Below are 26,290 nucleotides of genomic sequence, written 5' to 3' on the forward strand. Positions count from 1 at the left end.
CGCCCATTCTGCCCTTATTGAGTGCTCTTCCAGTACCCTTCGCCTTGAGTTGCCGATGCTCGCAGAACCTTCTGACGCACCCCACTGCCGCTTACGCTCCACCGGCTTTCTTCGCCTGCCGCCAAAGTCTATAGCCTACATTGAACTGTTGTCTTTCCCACCAGTTCCTGATGGCGAGTACCTCGTCACTCCTCTGCCCGGCATCCCAATACAGTATGACGTCACCGTGCCTCACAGTATAGTTACTATTATTGCGAACCACACTGGCATGCCTGTCAGTAACTTTGGATTGGCAAAGCAAATTCTACCGCAAGGTATTTGCCTTGCCACCATTGATTGCCTCGGCGACCAATACGTGGCAGCGTTATCGACCGATGGTTCTCGCGACCTTAGCATGCCCCTAGCGCCAGCCTCGGGCGTCGATCCCAGCATAAAGAAAATGGTTGCGACGGACCTGTCCTCTACGCAGGCTGAAGACCTTTGCGAAGTATTATCGTCCTACCGCGATATTCTCGACTTCGACGATCGCCCTTTAGGCCAGACGCTCGCGGTCAAGCATCGCATTCTTACTGGCGATGCTGCGCCTACTCACCGACGACCGTATCGAGTTTCTATATCGGAACGGCGAGTAATTCAACATGAAGTGAACAAAATGCTCAATAAAATCATCATTGAGCCTTCATCGAGTCCCTGGGCGTCACCTGTGGTGTTGGTTAAGAAGAAGGACGGCACGTGGCGCTTCTCTGTAGACTACCGTCACCTGAACAGCATTACAAAAAAGGACGTCTACCCGCTCCCACGTATAGAGGACGCCCTTGACTGCCTGCACGGTTCCAGATATTTCTCGTCTATTGATCTTCGTTCGGTATATTGGCAGATTGCTGTTGACGATATGGACAAAGAAAAAACCGCGTTCATCACACCTGATGGCCTATACCAATTTAAAGTATTGCCGTTTGGATTATGCAACGCCCCTGCCACCTTTGAGCTCATGATGGACTCCTTGCTCCAAAGTTTCAAATGGTCCACATGCCTCTGCTACCTCGACGACGTCATCGTCTTCTCGCCAACGTTCGACACTCACCTTGAGCATCTCACAACTATACTTGATGCATTTCGAAAGGCGAAGCTGCAACCTAACTCATCCAAATGTCGTTTTGGCCACCGACAAATTACTCTTCTGGACCATCTCGTTGACGCTTCCGGAGTACAGCCTGATCCCGACAAAACTCACGCTGTCCGAGAGTTTCCGGTTCCGAAGACAGCCGCAGACGTTCGAAGTTTTGTAGGGCTGTGCTAATACTTTCGTCGTTTTGTTCCAGATTTTGCGACAATTTCTAGGCCCTTAACTAATCTCTTGAAGAAAGGCGTACAATTCTCGTGGGGTACTGCAGAAGCCGCTGCCTTCTCTCGTCTCGTCACTCTTCTAACCTCACCACCCATTCTCGCCCACTTCGACCCTGATGCCCCTACAGAATTACGTACAGATGCCAGCGGTCATGGCGTAGGTGCCGTCTTAGCCCAGTGTCAGCGTGGCAAGGATTGCGTTATTGCTTATGCTAGCCGCCTCCTAGCACCATTGGAGCGCAACTATTCCATTACGGAACGCGAATGCCTTGCTGTTGTCTGGGCGGTTGCGAAGTTCCGTCCTTACCTTTACGGTCGCACTTTTTCCGTAGTCACTGACCATCATGCTCTTTGCTGGCTCTCATCGCTAAAAGATCCTACAGGCCGGCTTGGTCGATGGGCTTTGAGGCTGCAGGAATTTTCATATTCCGTGGTGCACAAGTCTGGCAGCCTGCACCAAGAGGCTGACAGTTTGTCGCGTTAGCCTGTTGACGACTATGACTCCTCCAATATTGCCAGTGCTTCTTGCGTATTCTCTGTATCCCAGCTGCTTCATTTCGGCGATGAGCAACGCCGTGACGCCTACATCAGAGAACTCATCGACCGTTTTGAACGCTCTCCGGCCGATGCTACTCTACGACTCTTCGTCCTCCGCGACGGTACTCTGTACCGTCGTAACCTTCATCCAGACGGCTCTGAGTTCCTGCTTGTAGTACCTAAACACCTCCGCTCCACCGTTCTAGAAGAGCTTCACGACGCACCAATGGCAGGACACCTCGGCGTATCTCGAACCTATGACCGTGTACGTCGGCGTTCTTTCTGGCCGGGCCTTGCCCGTTCCGTACGACGTTACGTCGCCGCTTGTGAACTTTGCCAACGACGCAAGAAGCCTTCCCAGCTCCCCGCTGGTTACCTGCAGCCGCTCGACATCCCTGCCGAGCCCTTCCATCGTGTCGGCTTAGACCTTCTCGGCCCATTTCCGGAATCTACATCAGGAAACAAGTGGATTGCAGTCGCGGCGCACTACGCGACCCGCTACGCCGTAACCCGTGCTCTTCCGACCAGTTGTGCAACTGATGTTGCGGACTTCCTCCTACATGATATCATTTTCATGCATGGCGCTCCGCGTCAATTGCTTACAGACCGCGGCCGCACCTTTTTGGCCAAAGTCATTGACGACATCATGCGTGCCTGCTCAATACAGCATAAATATACCACCTCCTATCACCCCCAAACGAACGGCCTAACTCAGCGTTTGAACCGCACCCCTACAGACATGCTATCCAAATACGTTTCAGACGACCACCGTGACTGGGACCTGGCTCTACTTTACATTACCTTTGCATACAACTCTTCCCGTCTCGAAACTGCTGGCTTTTCCCCGTTTTACCTCTTGTATGGCCGCGAACCGACGCTACCACTGGACACTGTGCTTCCGTCCGCCACAGCGTCAACTAGCGATTATGCCCGTGATGCAATCGCCCATGCTGACCATGCTCGCCAACTTGCGCGCGCTCGTCTACAAGTGTCTCAAGTCAAGCAGAAACAACGCTACGGCCTCCGTCACCGTGATATCCATTTTATGCCCGGCGCCCTCGTGTTGCTTTGGTCACCATCGCGTAAAGTCGCCCTCTGTGAAAAAGTGCTTTCCTGTTACACAGGCCCATATCGCGTGATACGCAAAGGGACCGATGTCACCTATGAAATCATTCTAGCCACGCCCACTACGTCCTCCGCTGTACAAGCAGTGACATTGTCCACGTTGCCCGACTCAAGCCCTACAACTCTCCATGCACCTTGGATATTTAACAGCACCGTGATGGTGCTTTTGCCGCCGGGGGGTTATATTACGATATGATTTAGCGATGCTCAAGAGACGAGCCTCCGCGAGAACGACGAAGAAGTTGGTCGGTGCTCTTGGCACGACCGAGTGTCAGCCTGGCTCGAGTGTAAATAGCGTGTAAATAGCATCTCTCGTCTGTGTCTTTCCACACGTAACAATATAATGAATCCTCCTAAGGTTTGATAGTACGAATAAGCAAAATAAGTACAATCGCATGACGCCTCATTTAGTTGTATTGTATTTCCCACATCTGGTAGACTTTGTTTAACGTGGTGGAAGGAGTTTCTATTGTTCTTTTTTATGTCCTCGTGCTGTCCTAACTTCAGCCATTACGTCAATATCTGCAAGTTTTCTTTTTATCAGCATGCATATCTGTTGCTATGAACAGCATTCATGAGCGCTTTGTAGACTTTATAACGTAAAGGGGCCGTAAAAGATTTACTGTGTGTTTATTCTACTGTGGACCCATGCTTCTTGTTTATTTGCATCAGAGCGGTGACACTGAATGCATTGAAGCACCCGACCGGTTCTTAAATAACGTTGGTTGGGTGCTTGACTGCATTCCACTACCGCTGTTTCAAGATGTGCGCGCGTGCACACATACACACACACACATATACACGACACACATACCATTCGAAATACGTCCGCCACCGGATCCCATTTTGGATGCCCGATGGATGTAAATTTGTTTTTTAGATGTCCATTGGACCGCTGATCGACATCTGTTAGAGATTTGCGGATGTCCATTGGATGTCCGTTATATCGGAAATAGATATCCATAGGGCGTCCGACGGATATCCGTGGTTCCTTGGGACGCGCAACCGGCCTCACTCGCTCTGGCAGCGTGTATGACGCATGATTCATGCATCTGGCACGTCATTGGCCTGTCACTAGGTAACACAAGAAAAGTAAGTAGCAAAATGTAACTTAATTTTTTAGGTGGACGTGTTTAATTTTGCTGGGAGAGAATGAAAAAATAAAACAATGTCTGTTAACTACATTTCAAATACTTTTTTTTCGATGATCGCGGCAGCAGGCGGTCGACATTATTACTAGCGTGACGTGCTTCCTGTTTCCAGTTTTCGGCTTGTTCCCCTCTTCTTCCCTAGCCCTATCCCCTTCGTGCCTAGCCGAACTAAGGACGAAGAGGACATGGACATCATGGACAGAATGCGTGGCTGGCGAGCCGAAGAGGCCCTTTCAGATGTGAGTTTGTGGCATTTTGTCACAACGGTGGCATATTAAATTCTGATACTCGCACGCGCATACGTTTGAAAGTAAGGTGTCTTCTCGGATGCCTTTATTGGCAAAGTATTACATCGTGCCGATGCATTGTTCATTAGTGTCGTTGAGCGCCCCGCACAATTCAGGAGATTCGCGCGGAAATAGAAACAGTTTATGACTTCAACTGTTTTAATATGAAAATAAGAAAACTGCACGTCGCTAAGCACTTTATTAGCCTTATATCATTGTGACAGCTGTACAGCAACATTGGCAAAGCCTTACGCCATGCCGACGCTTCGAAGAATTGAAATACATTGAAACACGTCGCCTCGCTATATTTCATAGCCATATTTAGACTCTTTTCAATGGTGTACATCAACGCTGATCGACTACGTGGTACAAATCCGTAGTTACTCTGAGGCGCCTGCGCGCTTGTATATAGTTAAGGAACGCGTACTTAATTCCCGTTACAGTCTTCTATATTGGGCGTGCTATGTTCGCAAAACAAGCGCCCAAATCACCACAGCTAGGTCTGAAACATGTCTGAAGGTCTTCCAGTACATTGATTAGGCGTCTCTGTGTTTGTACTTTGGCAGGAGACGTGATGGCGAGTACCGCACTATATCCATTAACAGTGGCCCCTTTACATTCTTGGTATGCTTTACTGCAATACATTTTGTATGCTTTGCTACGTAACAATAGTGCACTGCGGCGAAGCTAACAGCAAGAAAGGTGGCATTATGCAGTCAGTGCTCGAGCCTCCTGAGTGGCTGCGGATAGACAACAGATACACGTTCAATAGCTTTTCATCTATCTTTGCACCTCTTTACTGAATGAAAAAGATATCGTACGCCTGTATCTGGGAGGTAAAAGATTGATAAAATCTCTGGGCACTTACTGTGTGCAATTTTATGCACACAGTAATTTTATTCAATTTTATTTATGCAGACGTCCATCCTTCTGTAAGGAACTGCAGTTCAGTGGTGACCCTGTGGAGCGGAATCCAGCCTTATGGAAACACAGCCGGCTCACGAGTCACAAAGTAGGAGCTGAAGAGAACACTCCAATGCTCATATATACACCTCATTGTTAGTGCTTAGTTTGTGGTTAGCCACTGAACAAAGGCATTGCTCTAAACATTGAGTCTTAATATGCAGCACTTATATGGAGAACAGGAGCGCAAACAGGGAGAACGATGCTTTGAGGTAAGGCCGCACTGTCTTCACCTGTTTAATGGAATCGCGTTTACTATCACTTTAGTGTCAGTGCTCTCACTTTGTAAAGTCAAAGTTTTCCTCAGTTCCTCAGCCTTTTCTGAATTGAGAAGATCTGGCTGAATGCATGTTTATCAGTTTATTAGACTTAATGTACATTTCACTTCGAGATGGCCGACACACTTGCGAAACCACCGGATACACGTGGTTCCGTGCAAGCGAGCACTGTGAATTCAAATATTTTTGTGAGACACTTCACTCTTCCTTCCGCTCGCTCTTGATACTAGTGCATTCTCCAGCAGCAACTGTACTTGTTTCTATGCACGTGTATCCCCATGCATTGGCAAGTGCCAGAACTATTCATGCGATGCTCACAGTTCACACTCACAGTTCACAGACAAGTATGACAAAAAGGAGGACATGATGTCACTTGCTTCCTTTCATGCCATCCCCGCACGGGCGTCTGCGTAAGTAGGCGTTTGGTATGTTGCGACACCACGTACCCGAGCACACGAGGGTTGGACCCTCCCGCGTGTAGCCGTGCGGGGCTTAGCCGTGTCTGGGGAAAGGAGGACCCTGGGGGTTGAGCCGATGCTGGGTGTTTGGACCTTCAAGGCCTCCCGGCGGAGGCAACACACTTCTTCGGCCTCTGCTTCATATAGACGGCACCTCCTGACTGACCCATCTGGAGGGAATCAGTAAGCGCCAATTCCTGTCCCTCTATTCAATCTTTTGCTTTCCCTCTCACTGTCTCTTCTTTCCTGTCCTCTTCTCACTTCCGAATTTCTAGGCTGCAAGGGTTAACCTGGCGTATGTATCCAACCTTAGGTATTATATATTAGGTTGTGGTTGCTACGTACAGCTGGCGTTGGCGTTTCCTCCCGGACTCATCGCGTCCCCTTGTTGGGCTCGGTGGTGGGTGGCTGGCGTATTTAACGAAATTAAATGAATTCATCATGTATAAGACGTCATTCCCCCCTCTTTCCGATCGTCCTCTTTCAAAAAGAGGGCGCACCGAAGAATCTTTCCAGCTATTCAGCCACGGCAACGAAACTTTCCCCCGCTTCCATGTGATACACAGTCAAGATCCCGAAAAGACAACCAGAACTATCTCACCTTTCATCGTAGCTAAATGTCTTACCGACACACTAGGTGCTGTCTACAAAGTGATGAAAATGAGCAGTGACGACCTTCTTCTTCAGGTCGGCGACACTCAGCAGCATGGCAACTGTCCAATCTCTTAGCATTCCGTAATGTGTCAGTCACTGTTACCACCCATCGATCATTGAACGCGTGTAAAGGAGTCATCTCTGATGAAGATATCTTGAGCCTGAGCGAGGAAGAGCTCCTGGAGGTCTGGAAAGAACACAACGTGTTTCAAGTGCAAAGAATAAAGTTCAAGCGAGACAACAAAGATATTCCAACTAAGCATCTCATCCTCACATTTGCATCGGACGTGCTACCAGAAACCCTACAAACGGAATATAGCAACATTCGAGTCAGGCCGTACCTCCCAAATTCCCGAAGATTCTTCAAGTGTCAGAGATATGGCCATGGTTCGCTAAGCTGCCGTGGCCGACTGACCTGTGCAAAATGCGGAGAACGTGAACATGAATCCGACAACTGTAGTGATGCACTCCACTGACCCAACTGTGACGGTGGACACGCAGCATACACTCGAACTTTCCCCACATGGAAAAAATAAAAATACATAATGACAATGAAAATCAAAAAGAACATCTCATTTCAAGAAGCACGGAAACGTGTTTCCTTTTTCCATACCTCAGGGTGTGCTGATGCGGCGCGCAAGGAGGCAACGTCGCAGCAGACTCCGGCTCCGGCCCGGCCCACAAAGAGTGTGGTTGCGGCCGTGCCACCAGCCCCCTTGGCGTGAGCAGCCAGCGCTGCTGCGCCGTCTCTGAAGGAGGGCCGATCCACCTCTGGGTTGGTGGCCTCCAAGTCCCTGCTTTTCGAGGCAAGGCCAACGGTGAAAACACCCCGCTCGAGTGAGCGGAAGTCCTGCGGTTCCCAAGAGTCGATGGACACAACCCCAAGCCAGACAGCGTCCTGTTGTAGCGAGTTCAAGAAAAAAATAACGGCGCTTTCGCGCTAGCAAAGCTTTGTAGCAGGGCGAAAGAGGTATCAAAACGCATGTGGTATCAGAAAGAGTTATCAAGGTATAGACAAGACAAAGAAAACGAGTAGCAGAATCTGAAAAATGAAATGTACAGGTGTATTTAGCGCCCATAAATTAAAAAAAAATCCAAATGCATTTAATCCCTGTAAAGGATGCACCGCCGTACATATAGCTATGCAGAGGCAAAGCCGCTGCCCAACACGATTTTGGGAAATAGAGCAACTTCGCATGTCCTAAGTAGGGGCCGAATAACGTAAAACTATTCAAATCTCTTTTTATTCCAATCTCCTGACGTCAAATTTAGGTAACCACCAACGCAAGCATCGGGTGGTAACCCGCAGCCTTGCTTGAAAAGCCCAGTCAAATTCGCCCCGCCTTTGTAAGAGCTTTTTTTTTTTTCTTTCCAAGCCAATAGCATTGCCTTCACTGAGCAGATTTCCTTATCGAATTGGCTCACAATATCCGAGGAGCACGCTCACGTGGAGAGCGTTTCGATGGGGCCTAGCAAGCAAAGTGAAAGTAGGTAACCGGTAAGAAGGCTGCTGTCGTCGTCTGCGATTGACCCGCTTCCCGTTGCTTTACTTGCTGTGGCTGGTGAAAAATAGTAGCGTGGTGCAACGGAACGTTAAAAATGTCAACAGAACGAACCCTCACAAAAAACACTTCGGAAAGTGATCTCGCATGCGTGCAGAAAGGTCTCAATAATATGAATCTGCCACGGGAAAATGTTTATTATACGCAAATAAATACATGCTCCCAGGCCGCTCCGATTGGCTGTAGTGCCAGAGCGCTCGGTGGGCAGCCATGTTCTTATCCTTTCCGAAAGGAGCAATCTGCGGCTACTGTAAAAACTTCATTTTTCGCCGGCGTGTTAATAGATCCTTAACCCGTACACGTCACATTGATGCCGTGAGTTCTCGTGGTTTTGAGACGTCGAGTTAAATAGAGGCGAAGTAGGTGACACCAGAAAACGTTTGATCAATGACAGAGCATTATGGCGAAACAGGCGTCAAATGAAAAATAATTGTTTTTTGTTCGGTCTAATTATGCATAATCAGTGTGCGCACATCATATCTGGTTTACGTTATAGCGTCCTAGGGCTCTCCCGAGACTATGCTTCCCGGAAGGTGGCTTTCCTGGTGCCCACCAGAAGCTAGAATCCATGCCAAAGTGTTCAAATCTAGGAGTACGGCCATAGTCAGCGCCAATATAGTCGAAGCTTATCCTCACGGCACCACTGGCTAAACTATCTCCCAGATCAGCTCACCTGACCTCTCGGTCGATGAAAGAAACCGTGAACGAAGCACACGATCTAATGGAGACACGGTCGATGTAATTACGCGTAACAGGCGATACAAATGAGGTACGACTAAATAAGTTATGACCATGAAAAAGGGACAGAATAGAGAAATATTATCAAAGCTTCATCATTTAGGCCACCTGGTAAATAAAAGTTCTCTTCTTTAACCTAAACACTTTGCTTACCCTATCTTTTTCATATTTCACAGTCCTTCATTAGGACGCGTAAGAAATTACCGGTTACCAAGCAAAACAGGGGGAAAGAGGCAGATGGAAAATAAAGCCGATGAGCAAATCGAAATCAAGGTGAACGCGTGAGCCAACGCTTCAACAAGTGGACTAAGTAGGGTTCTTCGAAAAGAGAGGCGGGGTAAGTTTGGTGGGTGCGGCAATTAGCGAAGGTGTGTTAACGACGAGTGAGTAGAATTGAGAATGAAGGAGTTCTGCGCACGAGGCCTGTGACACGACCATGTGACAACCACGTGTGAACGGCGCGCACAGCACCGATCTATTACCGGTTTCGTAGGTGGTCGTGGGCTATCGTGCCTGTCAAAGAGACCATAGAAGGAGTGGCGGAAACCGCTCTTAGTGGAAGAATATATGCATATATAAATAAAATACTGAAGTGTCCAAAATAAATAAACGGAAAGAAAGTCGAAGAAAAAAACTTTAATCAACCTATGCACTGAACAACCTATGCTAAATTTCGAGGTATAGGCAAGAACATTTAATTTTGTTGCTTACTGTTTTCTGTCCGTCCGTTGTTCTTTCATTTTATGTATATCGCTAGTACATTGCATAATATTTTTTTTTCAAATACATCTTTTCTCACGAATACCGGTTTCTTCCGCTCCTTCTATTTTCTATTTCAGAGACGCGATAGCACACGACCACCAGCAAAGCAGCAAACAGAGGGGTGCTGTGCACGCAGTTGAAATGTGGCTGACAGACGGCTGTGTCACCGGCCTTGCGTGCAGAACACTTTTATTCTCAATTCTACACCCTCCTCGTTACCACATCCACCAGCCTTACCCGTCTCCGAGCATTTAGAAGAACGCTACCTGCAAATACTGTGCCGAAGTAAGCATATGTCGAAACGTTGGCTCCCGCTTTCGCCTTGTTCTCGTTGTTCTCATCGCTAAGCAAGTAGGAAGTTGAAGCTACTGAATAAGACATTTCTTACAAAGCAATGCAGTTCTGTCATTAAAAGTCTTCCGCTCAAGTATGTTTTGAAAAACTGATTACGCAATCGACTTGCGACAAAATCAGTGTGACATGGTGCGTACTAGAGTCGAGAAACTACATTAATTGTGCCCTCCACAACTGTTTCGGCAATCTTTTAAATATTGTCTAGAGTTTGTTAGGATGCCTTGTAATAAATAAATAAGAAGAAAATGCCGACGTGGCATGGCGCCTGCGAGTTGAAGCAGAGCTGTCCTCCAAAACGGCGCTTCAAAAGTATGTCATCTATAGGATACTTTCTAAATGTTCGCACATTCGAGTAAGTCCTGCTGGTAGCAATCCTCGCCTCAGTGCAAACCTTTTGTGAGAACGATAAGCGGACAGCCAATGCTGAGACATCAAAAAAGAAAGGCCGCGTAGGGCACACATTCGCACCTAATGCTAACCCGAACATGGAGAGTAGGTGGGGATCCACGTTAAAACATTTCCCATTATATGTTCTGGATATCAACGTGGCAGCACTGAATAACTTTATTTCGAAATTGGAAGCCCAGCGCTTAGGCGAAATGCGCAAAAATAACCAGACAGCAATTGCACCGTTCAACTGCCTTACGCAAACCGGCCAATGTTTCTGAAACCATGCTGAGAAGTAGTTCGTTCACAGCAAGTTTGAGATCGCCACAGCGGCAGAGACAAGCCAAAAGCTTCACCTTTTTCCATATATTTCGTCGGCTTTCCTTATAATGTGGCAAATAGGGCACACGAGATTTGCGCACCGCAACTATTACACGGTAATATGTTCAAATTCCTTCGAAAATGTTATGTTGGCATACAAGCTGTAATTATATTATTTAAGTTCTTCAATAATGATTGGTGCGAACGAAATACTGTTGATTTATCTTCATAGAAGGGGACGTATTTTTTTTAAACATGATACATGCTAACTGAGACATCCGATATATGACTTGCACGTCCGGCACAATATTACAGTACACGCGAATAAACGAAGCACAAAAGAAGCTTACGCCAATAGGAAGAACCGTCATAAACCCTGAAATTCAAAAAAAAAAAAGTACTCACCACCACGGTAGACGATGCGTTTCTGAGCTGCGGGTCCTGACGAAGGGCCGGGCTCGGGAACAGCGTCACCGCCTGCAGCCCGCTTGGAGGCCACTGCAGCGCCCGTAGCCAGGATGACAGTGTCTCGTGCAGCCAGCTCCACTCTCCTTGGGCACACCACGCGGCCACTGGGCAGGGTGAAACGCACTCGCTTTGGTGTTGGAGTCGACGTCAGTTGGCACGTAGTGGCCCCACAGCCCAAGGCGGCTACCGGTTCCGGTTCAACTGGCATGGCTCCTTTTCTCGGTGCAGCGACTGCGATGCACGTCCGCACAGAACGAAGTCAGGCGCAGAATGAAATTTTGGTCGCTCGCAAGGCGACAGGTGTGTTTCCCTTTCCCACTCCCACTCCACGGACCAATCAGGCGGTCGGTTGTCAGGCGTCCGTGCAAGGTCAAAGTATCTCAGGCCCCGCCTACATTCGTGCCGCATCCGCCCACACGGGCTGGATCCGAGACCTTCGAACATAAAATGGCGGACTAATTGCGCATCTATAATACAAAATATTTGGAATAGTTTTACGTCATCCAAGCCCAGACATTCCCGCCAGTGTCGACGATAGCAAAAAAAAAAAAAAAAATGGCGCTCTCCCAATGAACGCATAAATAATCAGCTTTGAAAATGAGACTAAACAACACTCGAACCATTGATGTTCTGTCATAACTGAAGTGATGTCTTTCAAAGTATGATCTACGCCCCAGCTGCAAACTGACTAGCTGTTTATTTCTTTGTTCCGTATGTGCAGTGTGTTTCACTCGCACAGCTTCGAGTTCCAATTCAGCGAAGTATATTGTTTGACTCGAATGGTGTTACTCCTAAGAATAAACGTCCACCAGAACCAACTATTTGAAATTGTTCTTGTGTCAGTTGTGACATCACACCGATGACCGTCCAAAAAGGCGTCTTTTTTGCTTTTCGCTCAGTTACAGGATCCCGCGGTGGCTTTCCCGTTATGTACCGCAGCAATTCTACGCCAATTGGCGAAAATAGCACGAAGACGCATGAGCTCTGGGCTAAAAGGGGAAGGCGGGGCCGAAAAAAGCACATTTATCTGCACCCTGTATGTTTGGTTAGAGGTGTCGTAAAACTTATCACCAAGGAAATCTTGCTCCCTTATGCTTGAATCAACAGGGACTGTAGATAAATGCTGTAAAATTGCATATCTACCATGTTATGGCTCTGCCGATTGCGTTGGAACAAATCACTAGCATCGAAATAAACGACTTCATTTTCTAGTAAGCACTCGCACTTCTTAAGAATAAGGACTTCTCAATTCAGCCTAAAGCGAATTGTCCTAATTTTATCGAACAGAAGAAGCATTATGAGTTGGCAAGCAACATGGACAACTACTGAATGATTGGCTGCAGCTATTATGAGAAAAAAACCCTAGGTCCGTGCCACGCTACCACTGACGACTGAGCGCGTAGGCATGGTTGCGTATCCGCCAGCACATCCTATCAATGCTGCGCTTCGCATTTCTCTCTAGTTTCTTTTTTTTTTTTGCGGCAGCATACGCTATTCTCAGTCTTCTCATTTTCCTTGCTTTTGTTCTTGGCACCGATTCTCGGGGTATTGCGCGTACATCTGAATGCAACTGAACTTACGTCATCGCCTGACCATGGGGAGGATTTCATACGGAACGGGTAGCCGTTTCTAACTTGTTCGCCCCCTTCAACTTAACTGAATAGTGCTGTGATCTTTCGATGCGCCGTGTGTCACCTCGGATGCTAGGTTCCGGTGTGTATCTAGGCATACATGTTAAGATTGATGTTGAATATTGACGGATGAAGGCCTAGCTTAAGGTTCATAGAGGCAGCTCGCGATGTCAATACAACCTAATGACGGCGCCATTTGTAACCGCTACGGCAAACAAACATGTTGGATTATTGCACGTGGTGAAATATCGTGTGGCAGAAGAAGCCTTTCTAGTGGACTTCCGCAAATTCCTTTCTTAGGGAAATTATGTAAATATAATAAATATAATAATGCCCACAATACAGAATTCGCAAAGAGCCGTGTCCAGGTGTTGATTATGTCTCTAATTGCACAGTTTCCTATCAAGGATATTTCGAACGAATTGCTCACCTTTATTCTGGCCATCGATAATGCATTCGTGGAAAAGAAGAACCAACAAATATATTTTCCGGTATAAGTCATTTATTGTGCTAATTAATCAATTAGTGGCTGTCTCTTAAGCTATTTAAAGATGAAACGTAACTTGATTAAGAAAGTGAAACAGGGGCAATACATTAGGTTTCCTTTGTTTCTGCTATCGTTTCTGCGCATCAAAAACAGCGCAGCCCATACGATACGTTGGGCATTACAGGGAATGATTATATTACTGCACATACCCACTATGGGGGATTAACGAAGAAGCGGCCGCTACATATCGTGCACCCACTTGGAGATACTATTCTGGACATTCTGGAATTCCGCCATGTTGTCAAATTTCGTTTTTTCGGCATTTTTAGCCAATCGGAGGCTGCTGTGGGCCTACCCGATTGGTTCAAGATGCCGTCACTGCCAAATTCGAAAGCATGGCTGAATTCGACACCGTCCCGAATAGGGCCTTGTCTCTTTTCTATCATTGCCTTATGTTGTTGAAGAACATAATTTCCATACTGTGGCGCATGCCCAATACAGTCGATCTGCAAATAAGTGACCGGTACATTTGCCAGAATTGAGAAGAAGTTAAAATGACGTGCAAGCCAATGCATCATCTGCCACATTCTGTAGCATGGGTGCGCGAGCGCACATGCACGCGTCACTTAGCTTTATGCCAAGGACAACTAAGCAAAGCAAGGATCGTTCTTTTTTGATCGGCCGCGACAATTGGCATAACATTTCGTTTCCTAATCAATTAATGAATACGTCCTCACACGCGTAGGTGCAGTCATGAACAGATCTCTCTAGATGTGCACGAACACTTGCTGTCACAACGCTGGGACAATGCAGAGTAGCAGCATTGGCCTGCGAATTCCCTGTCGCGCTGCCTGTGACTTCACAGCAAATTGTCCATTCGAGAACACAGCACTCTAGATGCCATCAGTCACACCTGGCAGCTTAGCGTTTGCAACTTCCGCAGATTGCCTCCAAGGAGAGTCACGTGCAGACCTCACCCCCACCTCTTCCCCACGTTTACACGTCCTCTTGTATAAACTCCGCCTCCAAGCGCGCGCTACTACTCCTTTTTTATTTTTTAGTGGCTATTCCGTATATTCATTGAGTGTCGCACAGGCTTAAAAAAGTTGCTAGTAGATATGAGGTTAATGTTGCTCTCACTGCTCCCAATAAGCTAGATAAGATATGCGCTGCCGTACAGAATAAAAAGGAGCGAGTAAAAGGCAAAAACGAACAGATATTTGTACAGTGAAGCACAATAAGAACAACGGTTTTACTGACTGTCGTATGGGTGTGGTTTATAAAATTCCCCTTAGCTGTAGCCAGTTCTACGTAGGGCAAACGGGACGGTGTATCAATCAGAGGCTAATGGAACATAAAAGGTCGTTAACCGGTGGATCGCCTTCTAATCTTTCGCTACATTGTCGAGATTATAACTGCATGCCAGAGTTAGATGAATGCGCGATATTGTACAGGCATAAGAATGCAGATACGCGTCTTATGGTAGAGGCATGGCATATCTATAATGGCGGAAGTGCGTGCGTGAATCAGCCTTCGATCACTTTACATAAGGAAGTAACTTGTATGCCTTAACAGTTATCTCTCACGCAGACCGGCACGTGTACCCGACTGAGACGCGGTGTTACCATTCCTGAGCATGCGTAGACGAGTTTTGCGTCTTCTTTCTTTTTTCGCCTCAGTGATCCCTTCAGTTGATAGTCGGCGTTCGTGCTGTCCACTTCTCTACTCTTGTGTCCTGTCTGCACGCCTCACTTCTTTTTTGCATAATGAATCCTTATCAACTAGCTCAGCTTTCTGTCGTTCTAAGCTTCATTTCTAGTACTCTGAGCCCTTTTCAATGTTCCCTTACTTATCTGCACAATCCTGCTTCGTTAGCTTCCTTGATTGCGATATGTATGTTCCGCGCTAGAACCATGTCGTGGTTTAGTCGTAATCGTGTCGTCCCATTGGAAGTTCAAATGATGTGTGGCTTCCTTGAACAATCAACTGAGCATGCCAGGAGGATTGGAGCTATTCTTTCCGCTGAATCATGGCGCCAAGTTAGTTTCTACCAGGAGTGTCTAAGGTTCCGTTGCGCGTCCCTGGGAGACGGTCGCCATTCGAACCGCCCCTACGCCGATTGGAATAAGTTAGCCGTGCAACACGCGCACTTCCTATGGAGGATGAAACTTACGGAGCTTCAACAAAGTAAGAGGAAACACCTTTCTAATAATTCACTGTCAAATAACGTACTGGTTCTTGGAGACGCCATCGTAAGTGATAACCATAGAAGAACCTTTGCCTTAGGTCCTAAGCAATGTTTTAAGCCTAACATAAAACCCACTGACGTTTTAAGCATACCGCGCTGCATAACCAGTTTCGTCCCGGAAGAAGAACGCTCACGCTGTATTTCGTATTGCATTTCTAGCATTAAACAATCAAATTCTCATTTTAAGACGCCTGACCGTGTCTGACCGTTAGTTGATTACCTTGTGGAACATAAACTTAGACCAGTAATATCTGACAAGGAAGGTTATTTTGTAATTACGCCAGATAACATGTTTTCAGAAACAGCGATTTTAGCCATAGAAAAGAATTTACAGCCAGTAGAAACTCAAGCCTTCGGTAGTTAAGCAACGTGCGGTTGACCTCTTGTCAAGATACAATCTTGTTAGGCTTGTCTGTAATGTCAAGAAAGCTAAATAAATCCCTCACCTTAGAACTGTTTTTCTCGGCCAAGACCCATAAACAAGGAATTCCTTCTCGTGCTATGCTGTCAGAGAAAGGAACGTGGCAGGTCTGTCTGGCTATAGTTACCTACAGAACTGCTTAGCTTGACTAGTTTTTTCAGACCCCTTTTGCTTACGTAATTCTCAGGCACTAGTTCAGTATTTGAGAGAGGAAAATATTGGTGATTGTACAGGTTTTAGTATGGATATTGTAGACCTGCATCATTCCTTGCCGCATGACGGGTTGCTGAATTCCGTAAATGAGTGCATTAAAGAACAAGTGCAAGAGTCGGATTTTATTTACAGATGCGGTGTTTCCACGGGAGCATTTCTAGAAATTCTTTCAATTACTTGAAGTCGACGCTTATTGGGTGGAGGGATGGCGTTTTTCTGCAGAAATGAGGCATTTGCATTGGCTCACAGGTTGCCCCTGTTCATAGCAACATTCACCTGAGTAAGGTTGACAACTGCTTAGCGAAAGCCTTAGGTGATAGCGTTATCAAGATATTTCGTTACGTTGACGATTACCTGATTTTCTGCGATAGGGAAGAATTCGATTCTGCTGCCACCTCAGTAAGTGAGCAATTTAAACTTTATGGATGAGGAATAGAGTTTACCAAGGAATTTCCTCAGCGACGCGTAATTCAGTTTCTTGACATTTCCTTGATCTTCGAACAAAATCATGTTTGTTGGCAGTACTCACCAAGATCTTCGAACCCGTTGCCAAACTTTCAATCCGAGCATTCTAGATTAGTAAAGAACGGAATTGCCATGTCGTTCCTTAAGTCTCCCTCACCAGATCCTGCATGCACAAAATGAGGGCCAGTTTTAATGCGCAGGTCCGGCGCCTATTCGAATCCGCTTATTCTAGTGTAGCGGTGGCCACTGTGGCTGAGCGCCTAAAGAAGTTGGATACGAGAGGGACGGACGAGATTACAGAAAGCAGTAATAGCAAAAGAAGAGTAGTGACTATTCCGTATATTCATTCATTGTCGCACAGGCTTAAAAAAGTGGCTAGTAGATAAGATGTTAATGTTGCTTTGAATGCTCCCAATAAGCTAGGTAAGATATGCGCTGCCGTACAGAATAAAAAGGAGCGGGTAAAAGGCAAAAAACGAATAGATATTCGTCCAGTGAAGCACAATAAGAACAAGTTTTACTGACTGTCGTACGGGTGTGGTTTATAATATTCGCCTTAGCTGTGGCCAGTTCTACGTAGGGCAAACGGGACGGTGTATCAATCAGAGGCTAATGGAACGTAAAAGGTCGTTAACCGGTGGATCGCCTTCTAATATTTCGCTACATTGCCGAGATTGTAACTGCACGCCAGAGTTAGATGAATGCGCGATATTGTACACGCATTAGAATGAAGATACGCGTCTTATGGTAGAGGCATGGCATATCTATAATGGTGGAAGTGCGTGCGTGAGTCAGCCTTCGATTACTTTACATAAGGAAGAGATTAAGTACCTTAACAGTTATCTCTCACGTAGACCGGCACGTGTACCCAACTTTCACGTGGTGTTACCACTCCTGAGCATGCGCAGATGAGTTCTGTGTCTTCTTTCTTTTTCGCCTCAGTGCTCCCTTCAGTTGATAGTCGGCGTTCGTGTTGTCCACTTCTCTACTCTTGTCCTCTCTGCACGCCACTTTTGTTGCATAATAAATAAATGCCTTCATTTTCTAGTAAGCACTCGGACTTCTAGGGTATAAAGACTTCTTAATTGAGCCTAACGTGAATTGTCCCAATTACCTCGGAGAGAAGCATTATGAGTGGCCAAATAACATGGACAACTGAAAGATTGGCTGCAGCTATTAGGAGAAATAAACCGTATGTTCGTGCCACGCTACCACTCACGACCAAGCGCGTAGGCGTGCTTGTGTATACGCCAGCACATGCTATCAATGCCAATGGCGCACTTCATATTTCCCTCTCAAGTTTCTTATTTTTTCATTTTCTGCAGTAGCATACTCGATTCTGAGCCTCCAAACTTCCCCTAGCTTTTGTTCTTGCCACCGATTCCCGAGGTACGGCGCGGGCATCTCAATGCAACTGAATTTACGACATCGCCTGACCATGCGACATATTTAATGCGTAAAGGGTAGCCTTTTCTAACATGTTCGTCCCCTTCACATTAACTGGATCGCGCTGTGATCTTTCGCTGCGCCGTATGTCACCTCGGATGCAAAGTTCCAGCATTATCTAGGCATACATGTTCAGATTGATGCTGAATATTGACGGATGAAGGCCTAGCTTAGGGTCTCACACAGGCAGCTCGCGATGTCAATACAACCTAATGAAGGCGCCATCTGTAACCGCTACGGCAAACAAACATGTCGGAATATTGCACGTGGTGAAATATCGTGCGGCTGAAGCCGCTTTTCTAGCGGACTTCCGCAAATTTCCTTTTTACGAAAATTCCGTAAGCCTATGTGACGTCACACGCTCATCGGTAAATCTGAGGCGGACACCAACTATTTATACTTCTGCCATATTATTCATCGTATCAAATACATTGGCCCACTGAGGAGGTTCAGACATCGCCCGTTAGGTCACTCTTACTTGTGCGACGCTCTCGACAAAGATATTACGCCAGGAATTACCTTGACATCTGAGTGCCTTCCTTCCACACGTGTGTTATATACTGGGGAAGCCCACAAGCACCATAAAATTATATTGTACACCACCCGTGTTTTTAACTGCAAGAAATCTAATTAGATATGAGGCTAAATTCAACTCCTTATGCATGGTACGCTTGATAATGTCCGAGAAAACGATGGAATCAGCATAGACTTTGAAAACACGTTCTATCGTTAGCGGTTTCTTAGAGTAAGCATTCACGTAAGCCTCGTGTGTTGCCAACACAAGCTAGCTTTTTCAGATGGTCACCGCGTGGTAAATATGATGCCCATTCTATAACACATACCCACAATATGGAATTGGTAAAGAGCCGTGCCTAAGTGTTAATTATGTCTCTAATCGCACATTTGCCTATCAAGGATTTTTCGTACAAATTGCTCACCTTTATTCTGACCACAGACAATGCATTAATGGAAAAAAAGAAGCAACAAACGTATTTTCCGGTATAAGTTATTTATTGTGCTAATTAATGCATTAGTGTGTTCCTTAAGCTATCGAAAGCTGAAGCGTCACCTCATATAAAAAGCGAAATAATGGCTTTGCATTGGCTTTCCTTTGTTTCTACTATCGTTTCGCCGCATCAAAATCAGCGCAGCACATACGATACGTTGGGCATTATAGGGAATGATTACAATAATGCATATACCCACAATGGGGTATTAACCAAGAAGCGGCCGCTATATATCGTGCAACCAATTGGAGATACTATTCTGGACAGCATTGAATTCCGCCAATGGTGTAAAATTTCGTAATGGCCGCATTTGCACTAACCACTCGTTTCCTAATAAATTAATGAATACGTCCTCACACGCGCAGGTTCATTCATGAACAGATCTCTCCAGATGTGCGCGAACACTTGCTGTCACAACGCTGGAACGATGAAGGGTAGCCGCAGTGGCCAGCGAATTCCCTGTCGCGCTGCCTCTGACTTTAGCGCAAATTGTTCATCCGAGAACACAGCACTCTAGAAGCCATCAATCACACCCGGCAGCTTAGCGTTTGCAACCACCGCACATTGCCTCAAAGGAGAGTCACGTGCAGACCTCTCCCCCACCTCTTTCCCACGTTTACACATCCCCTTCGAGAAACTGCGCCTCCAAGCGCGCGCTTACCTTCTCTCTCACCCCCCCCCCTTCTCTTTCCGATGCGCGTGCGAGGAGACGCCACGTATCAAGCCACCGTCAGTCTCGGCTCACCCTCGAACGCTTTCCGTCGAATATGCAGCATGCAACTCGGGGCCGTGATCTCAACGCCGTTTTTACTCAGCAGCAAGCTGACGACGACGGAGGAAATTCTTCTGGAGTTTCCATGTAATTTCTGGGACAATAAAAGGCAAAACAGTTTAACTACCGCGCTCTAGGATATCGCACACTGATATAAAACACGAAGGAGACACTTTGCTGCTATACACGTTCCTCACCGAAAAATAATTGTGTACCTACAGTGAAATTAAGATGGGTGTGCTGCGCAAGCGTAGAGACGACCGATAATTAAGAGCACAAAGAAAGAATGTCCAATACAGGGCGCTATTTCTTTCCCATCCTCGAAGTTCTTCGGTGTTTTAAGCTTTCTCCCCACATGCTTCTTAAGCTCTGCGCCAAGTAGCCAGACGAAGTACGCTTATAAACAACAGCCAATTGCCGACCATCATTGCTTGCAAAGTGACGTAGTTCGTAAACAGCACCAGATAATGATAATCGGATCAACGTGCATACTACCTGCCAGATCCTCGAGGTCTCGTGGAGCGTCCTCATTGTTAGCCAGTTTGTATCGGTTCTCGCCGTCTCGACTTTTGATAATTCTTCAAAGCGAGCCCGCGCTGGCCTCACAAGTTCTTCCATGTACGAAGAGCAAAATTAGGGGCTCACAACTTTTGCCATCGCACAGCTCCAAGGGCATTGACCGCCCTGCGCATACGCACCAAATCGAATTGAAAAAAACACAGCGATAAGAGCCAGCTCCCTAGGAATGACGGTATGAAAAGACGAGAGATGTTACCACGAGTGCTGCTTATGCATGTATTTTCGCAAATGAATTTTTCTCCATATACGCCACATGCGGCCATTCAAACGTATTAGGGTAGTGTTCCCCACTGAACGGTGACATAAGTCGCACAACGGCAGCAAGTTAACAAAAACAAACAAGAGATATACCACATACGTATCACATGCATCGATGTTAATTAGCGCATGCGCTGTCAGACACTATTATTTCTGAAAGTACAGGACAAACCGCGTCTCCCTTTCATACAGCTAGAGTTGACTCCGAATTTTACAAATTTATACATTGGTGTTGCTTTATAGCACGCGTTAACCAACATGAACATTCCCATCGCTCGTGCATAATTGCTCGCTCGGGCGCCTAAAATCGGTTTTACCTAGGTGTAGCTTTTAGCAGCTTCCGTTTCGGCGCACCTCCTTTTTACGATATTTACGTTATTGGAAGTTACATGACGCTCTGGTCGGGAAATGGGCGAGAACATGTAATGCGAGTAAGACAACCTGCTCCTTAGCAACCAACACATAGCCTGAAAGGTTCGCCCATCTTGTCCCCTACATCTTTTTACAAACCAGCTGTTTACCTCTAGCCATCGTATGCATCCCGCACATACGTTCACAAGGGGAGGGGTGGAGGTAGGTCCCTGGTCGGCCTTAGTCCATATAACGGCACGTGGAAATGAATGTGTGGGCAGATCCCACAGATTGTTCAATAGAGAGGCTTAGGTTAGGGGACGCAAGCGGTTTGCTTATGCAAGATCTAGGGGCCCCGTTACTGCGCATGCGCAGACACAGACGTAGTAATCTGCGCATTCGCAGTACCATGGCCCCTAGTTCTTGCGTAGGCAAGCCGATTGCGTCCCCTATTCTGAAACTCTCTAATGTCGAGCTTATCGCAGCGTAGGTGAACCAGACTTCAAGCACTTCACCAACTTCGCAAGATGAGCTTAATTTCTTGGGTCCTTATAGCGCCACATAATTTCGGCGTTTTAAGAGAGATTGTATATAAGAAACTGCACTTTGTGTAGCAAGTTGGCCTTCATGCGCTTTATTTGCTTGAATTCCTGCAAGATTAATAGTAAAAGAGGGATACAGTGTGGCGACGGCGCTTGTGCACGTGGCCTGTGCTTCTCTAGGTGGTGCGCTGAGCTCATGTGTCTGCGTAGTGTGGTGCCGCGTGAAAAAAAAAAAAGGTATCGTTTCATAGGGTATGCAGTCCATGCGCACAACCCTTGTATGCAGTCTAAAGAGTTTCACTGGTAATCCATCCACGTATGAATGTTGCTGCCGCACGAATTTTTTTACCACACACTCAGCTTACGGCATATTATTGTTAAGTAAATTCGCGCAGTTCCTTTAGGTAAAAAAGCCTAAAATGTGACCTGCTTAACTTATCGTCCATATGTGGCTAACTGTTGGAATTGTAAAACTTCCTAATTACAAACACTGAATTCGTGAAACTCGCTGATTATTCCATATGTCGTCAGCAGTAGCATCTAAATTATATAATTAAGCTCAGGCTACAGAGTGGAAAGCACGTAACATGAAAATATTGCTTTTCGTTCACCCTAGCTTCCATCAACCTCTTAATCTCTGCGAATTTTTCTTTAGTTAGGACAGAACCCTCTGCCGAAACTGTCATGGTGAAGGACGTCGCAATCGCATGAAGATTTTAACGGATTTACCTACAAAAGCATGGGATTTGCGCTGGATCTTCCGTTCCGCGTGTTTTCTGCAAGGTCTTCTTAGCGGACGTTGACCGTTGTTTGAATAGTCTTCGAGACAGGAGTATTGCCCTCGACGTTTATAGGCAAGTAGATGTTTTTTTTTTAACCTCTTCTGAAAAAAATAAAAAACTTGGAGGTTGCGGAAATCAGCACGTTCCGGGATATGTAACATGCGCCGTTGGCGTTACCTAGGAGATTCCAGTACCTTGTGGGAAGCCGAATGTTGGGCAGACCGGACGTTGTGTTAACGATCGTGCAAGAAAACATGAACTTCCGATTAAATACATAGGGAAAGCGCAATTTCCTTCGCATTGAGAAGCTTGCATGGAAGTTCCAGATTTCCAAAAAAATATCTTGGGTAAAGGCCAGGATACTACTGCGCGCGAGCTGATGGATGTTTTGTATGTATCTCTTATAGGAGAGGGCTTACGTAAGTGACACATAATTTACGAAGATCCTCGACTGCTTTCGCTGACTCGCCTGCGATCAGACTACGTATGCGCGACGCGAATATTGGTGTATATTTTAGAATGCACGCAAGCAGCATTAATTGGACTGGAATCGTCGATGAGTAATGCGTAAATAGCCCATGCAATTGACCCGTGTTTTACATAACCAGTGCAAAAGCACACACAGACATTGCCAGTTGGATGTCAGCCCTTGTTTTTGACGCAGTTCTTTTAAGTACTTTCTCTGCGTTCATCCTGGTTATATGAATATCGAATGCCAACTAGCCCTCACACTTTGCTTGACCCACTTATCTGCCGGAGTGCACCCTGTTTCTGTGGGAACAGGTTCGGTTAATGATGAGTTAGTTTTGTGACACGCCGTGAAATGCCACGGTCTGTCCCTTCCCTGTCACTACAAGATGAGCGTATCCTCATCCTGTTTCATTTGCTGCAGCCTCTGCTCGTGATAAAGCATTAAGAAATATTTTTACAGTTGAAAGCTTCCTAAACAGTAATGGATAAATCCTCAATATCATGAGAAACTTGCGGTGTTAATTATTTTCAGAACGACACAATACATATAAATTATTAGGAAACCCTTTCAGGTACGTCACTCACATTATTCTGCTAGAACACTCCAAAAATTACCTCTTTATTAATAAATTCAAAACACCATTTGTTAATGAAGCCTTTCGGAACTGGCTTCTCAAAAACATTATGGTCAATATACCGTCAAGGAGAATTATGGCGTTGGAAGGTATGTGGAGAACTTCTTCCGGCGGCATAGCTGGTATAAAGGCCTCCTCCTTGTTGCACTACAACGAGGTGTGCGTGTGGAAAATCCACGCTAGCTCTTGATTGTCAAACCATGCTTGAAGTCCGGAACCAGAAGCACATGCGGAGAGTGGCGTCCGTGTAGATCGAGGTCGCTCGTGACCTCCTCTCCTATTGTTCAATAGCTGCACCCATTCGCGAGCGCCTCCGTGCCAGGTGGCACCAGCTGGACGCTGGCAGCACTTCCAGCGCCTAACGTGCGCGAAGCGTCAGACTTTTTAACGGATGATTTGTCCTTGCTGCCTAGAGTACTCTTAGGTCCCGCAAAAATTGTATCTTCATGTGACTGACCTTGAATGAACCCTTTCTGCATCTGTAATTCAGAACGGCTAATTTCAGTCCTAAGTTGGCCTACCAATTAATACTGTCCACAAACACGTCTCGGTATCCTAATTTATTTAGGCTTTCTTTACATATAAGTTACTTAATTAGTAATTTTAATTAAACCTTTTAAAATTATTATTTAGCCCTTATTCATGTATTTAACATTTATTTTGGGTTATTTATTTATGTGGACCAAACATTTAAAATGACCTTGCAGTACTTCCCGTAAGCTTCCTATAAAATGATTCGGATTAAAAACGAACGGTCCTGTGTAACCCTTTCTTGTTTTTACGCTCATCCGACGTCAGAGCCTTGCTGTTGTTGAAACCTACTTCTACTTTTAATCGCATGGTTTGTCATTATTCATAATATAGTTCAAAAGTACCCTGCAATTATTTTTTTGAGATGACGCTGCGTAAATGGCTAGTGGAACTTATCGTCAACAAACGCCTTATCCTAGCCTAAGACTGCCTAAATAAGAAAGCTCAAATCATGAGGAAAGTCTAGTGTTCGATATCATATGCCATCAGGAGTGGCGTCGAAAGGAAGAAAGGTGAGCCTGAGCAGAGTGTAGATAATTGGTAAAAATGCTTTTCATCCTCCTCTGTCTCCATCCTTCTACCTGCGTCAGAAAAGTAGCTATCGAGATAGCAACTGTGATCGCGGAATCAGAAACATCTTCCATACTTACAGAATACCATCAGCTAGAACGGATCGTCTATATTCTCATACGCAAAATAGAGGTTATGTACCTTCTTGCGCAAGAAAGTTAAGGTACTGTGAAAGCAGGAAGTCATGTCTAAGTACACGAATAGTTTAAACTTGTGATTTTCCTTCAGCTGTGTAGAAAAAGAAGTACGTTGCATATCGCCGTAATGCAGCACTGATTCTCGTGAGTGTTGACAAGGTGTTCACGTTGTGAACCGCGAAGAAAAAATTTTCCAGATCCCACGCACTGTGGGAGTCGATGTAAGCGTAGCTTTCTGGGGTGTTGATGTTAATCAACACCCCAGAGGGTGTTGATTAACATGAGAGGGTGTTGATTAATGGGGTGTTGATGTTAACATTTACCTTCGAAGCAGCACTGCTGTTTGTCTACGTAGTACACTAAACACAAAGGGAGAGGTGTTCGCTTGAGGTGTTTTTGAGCGCCATATTTCATGACCTCTGAGAGCGTTGAACATTGTTATTGTCTTACATGGCACATCACATCGTGGCAGAAGCCTTAAACTTGAATTTAATTATGGGGCTTTGCCTGCCAAAACCGCAATCTGAGTATGAAGCAGGCCATTGTGGCGCACTACGGATTATTTTCGCACCATGGTGTTCTTGAACGTGTCCCTAAATCAAAGTGCGGGAGCGTTTTCTATTTCCCCCCTCACATTGATTCGGCCTCCATAAATACCGCGACCTCGAACAATGCCACAAACGTAAAGCTATCGCGGCAGGGACAACAGTTTTGATTTACGTGCGTCCGCTTCCGTTGTGTCGCCTAGAGCCTGCGCTGCATTTTATTGCGACTCTGCTTCCGCACGCCCCGCGTAGGTTGTCCGCTAGACATATTGGCATGGTTTTATTTTTCCTAAATAGCAGAAACGCACCGTACCGTACCTCGAACTTCAGTTTATCGAGCATTTCCTTGCCCTCTCACGTCTTTTTCCTACCACCCTCCCCTTGTATTTGTATGGGAACTGCAAGCGAAAAGTAGCAACGCTGTTATTCAATCCTTGCGCGACTGCGTCGGTTGAACCCATTCTCTGCCTTCTGTCATCACTGTACAGCTGTCAAGGGGCTAATGTGGTGACGACCCGGTAGATCCAGAGGGCATTGTGCACATTCGACACTGTATGGTGCAAACAAGTTCCTCGTGTCTCTTCGTCCGCGATTCTTCCTTGTATATGCACGCTCTGAATCATTCCCCAACCATTGCAGCCGCAGCAGCAGCAACCGCAGTGGGAAGTTCACAATAAAAGACTACGAAAGCTTTGCTTTAAAACTCACATATGCACAAATTTGTATTTCCTGCTACACCATGTGTGTTTTTTGGGTAAAGGCAGCAATTAGTATAGCACTTAAAAACGAGTAAGTCCCGCATACCAT

This window comes from Dermacentor andersoni, chromosome 3 (assembly GCF_023375885.2).
Source record: "Dermacentor andersoni chromosome 3, qqDerAnde1_hic_scaffold, whole genome shotgun sequence".
NCBI classification, from domain to species: domain Eukaryota; kingdom Metazoa; phylum Arthropoda; class Arachnida; order Ixodida; family Ixodidae; genus Dermacentor; species Dermacentor andersoni.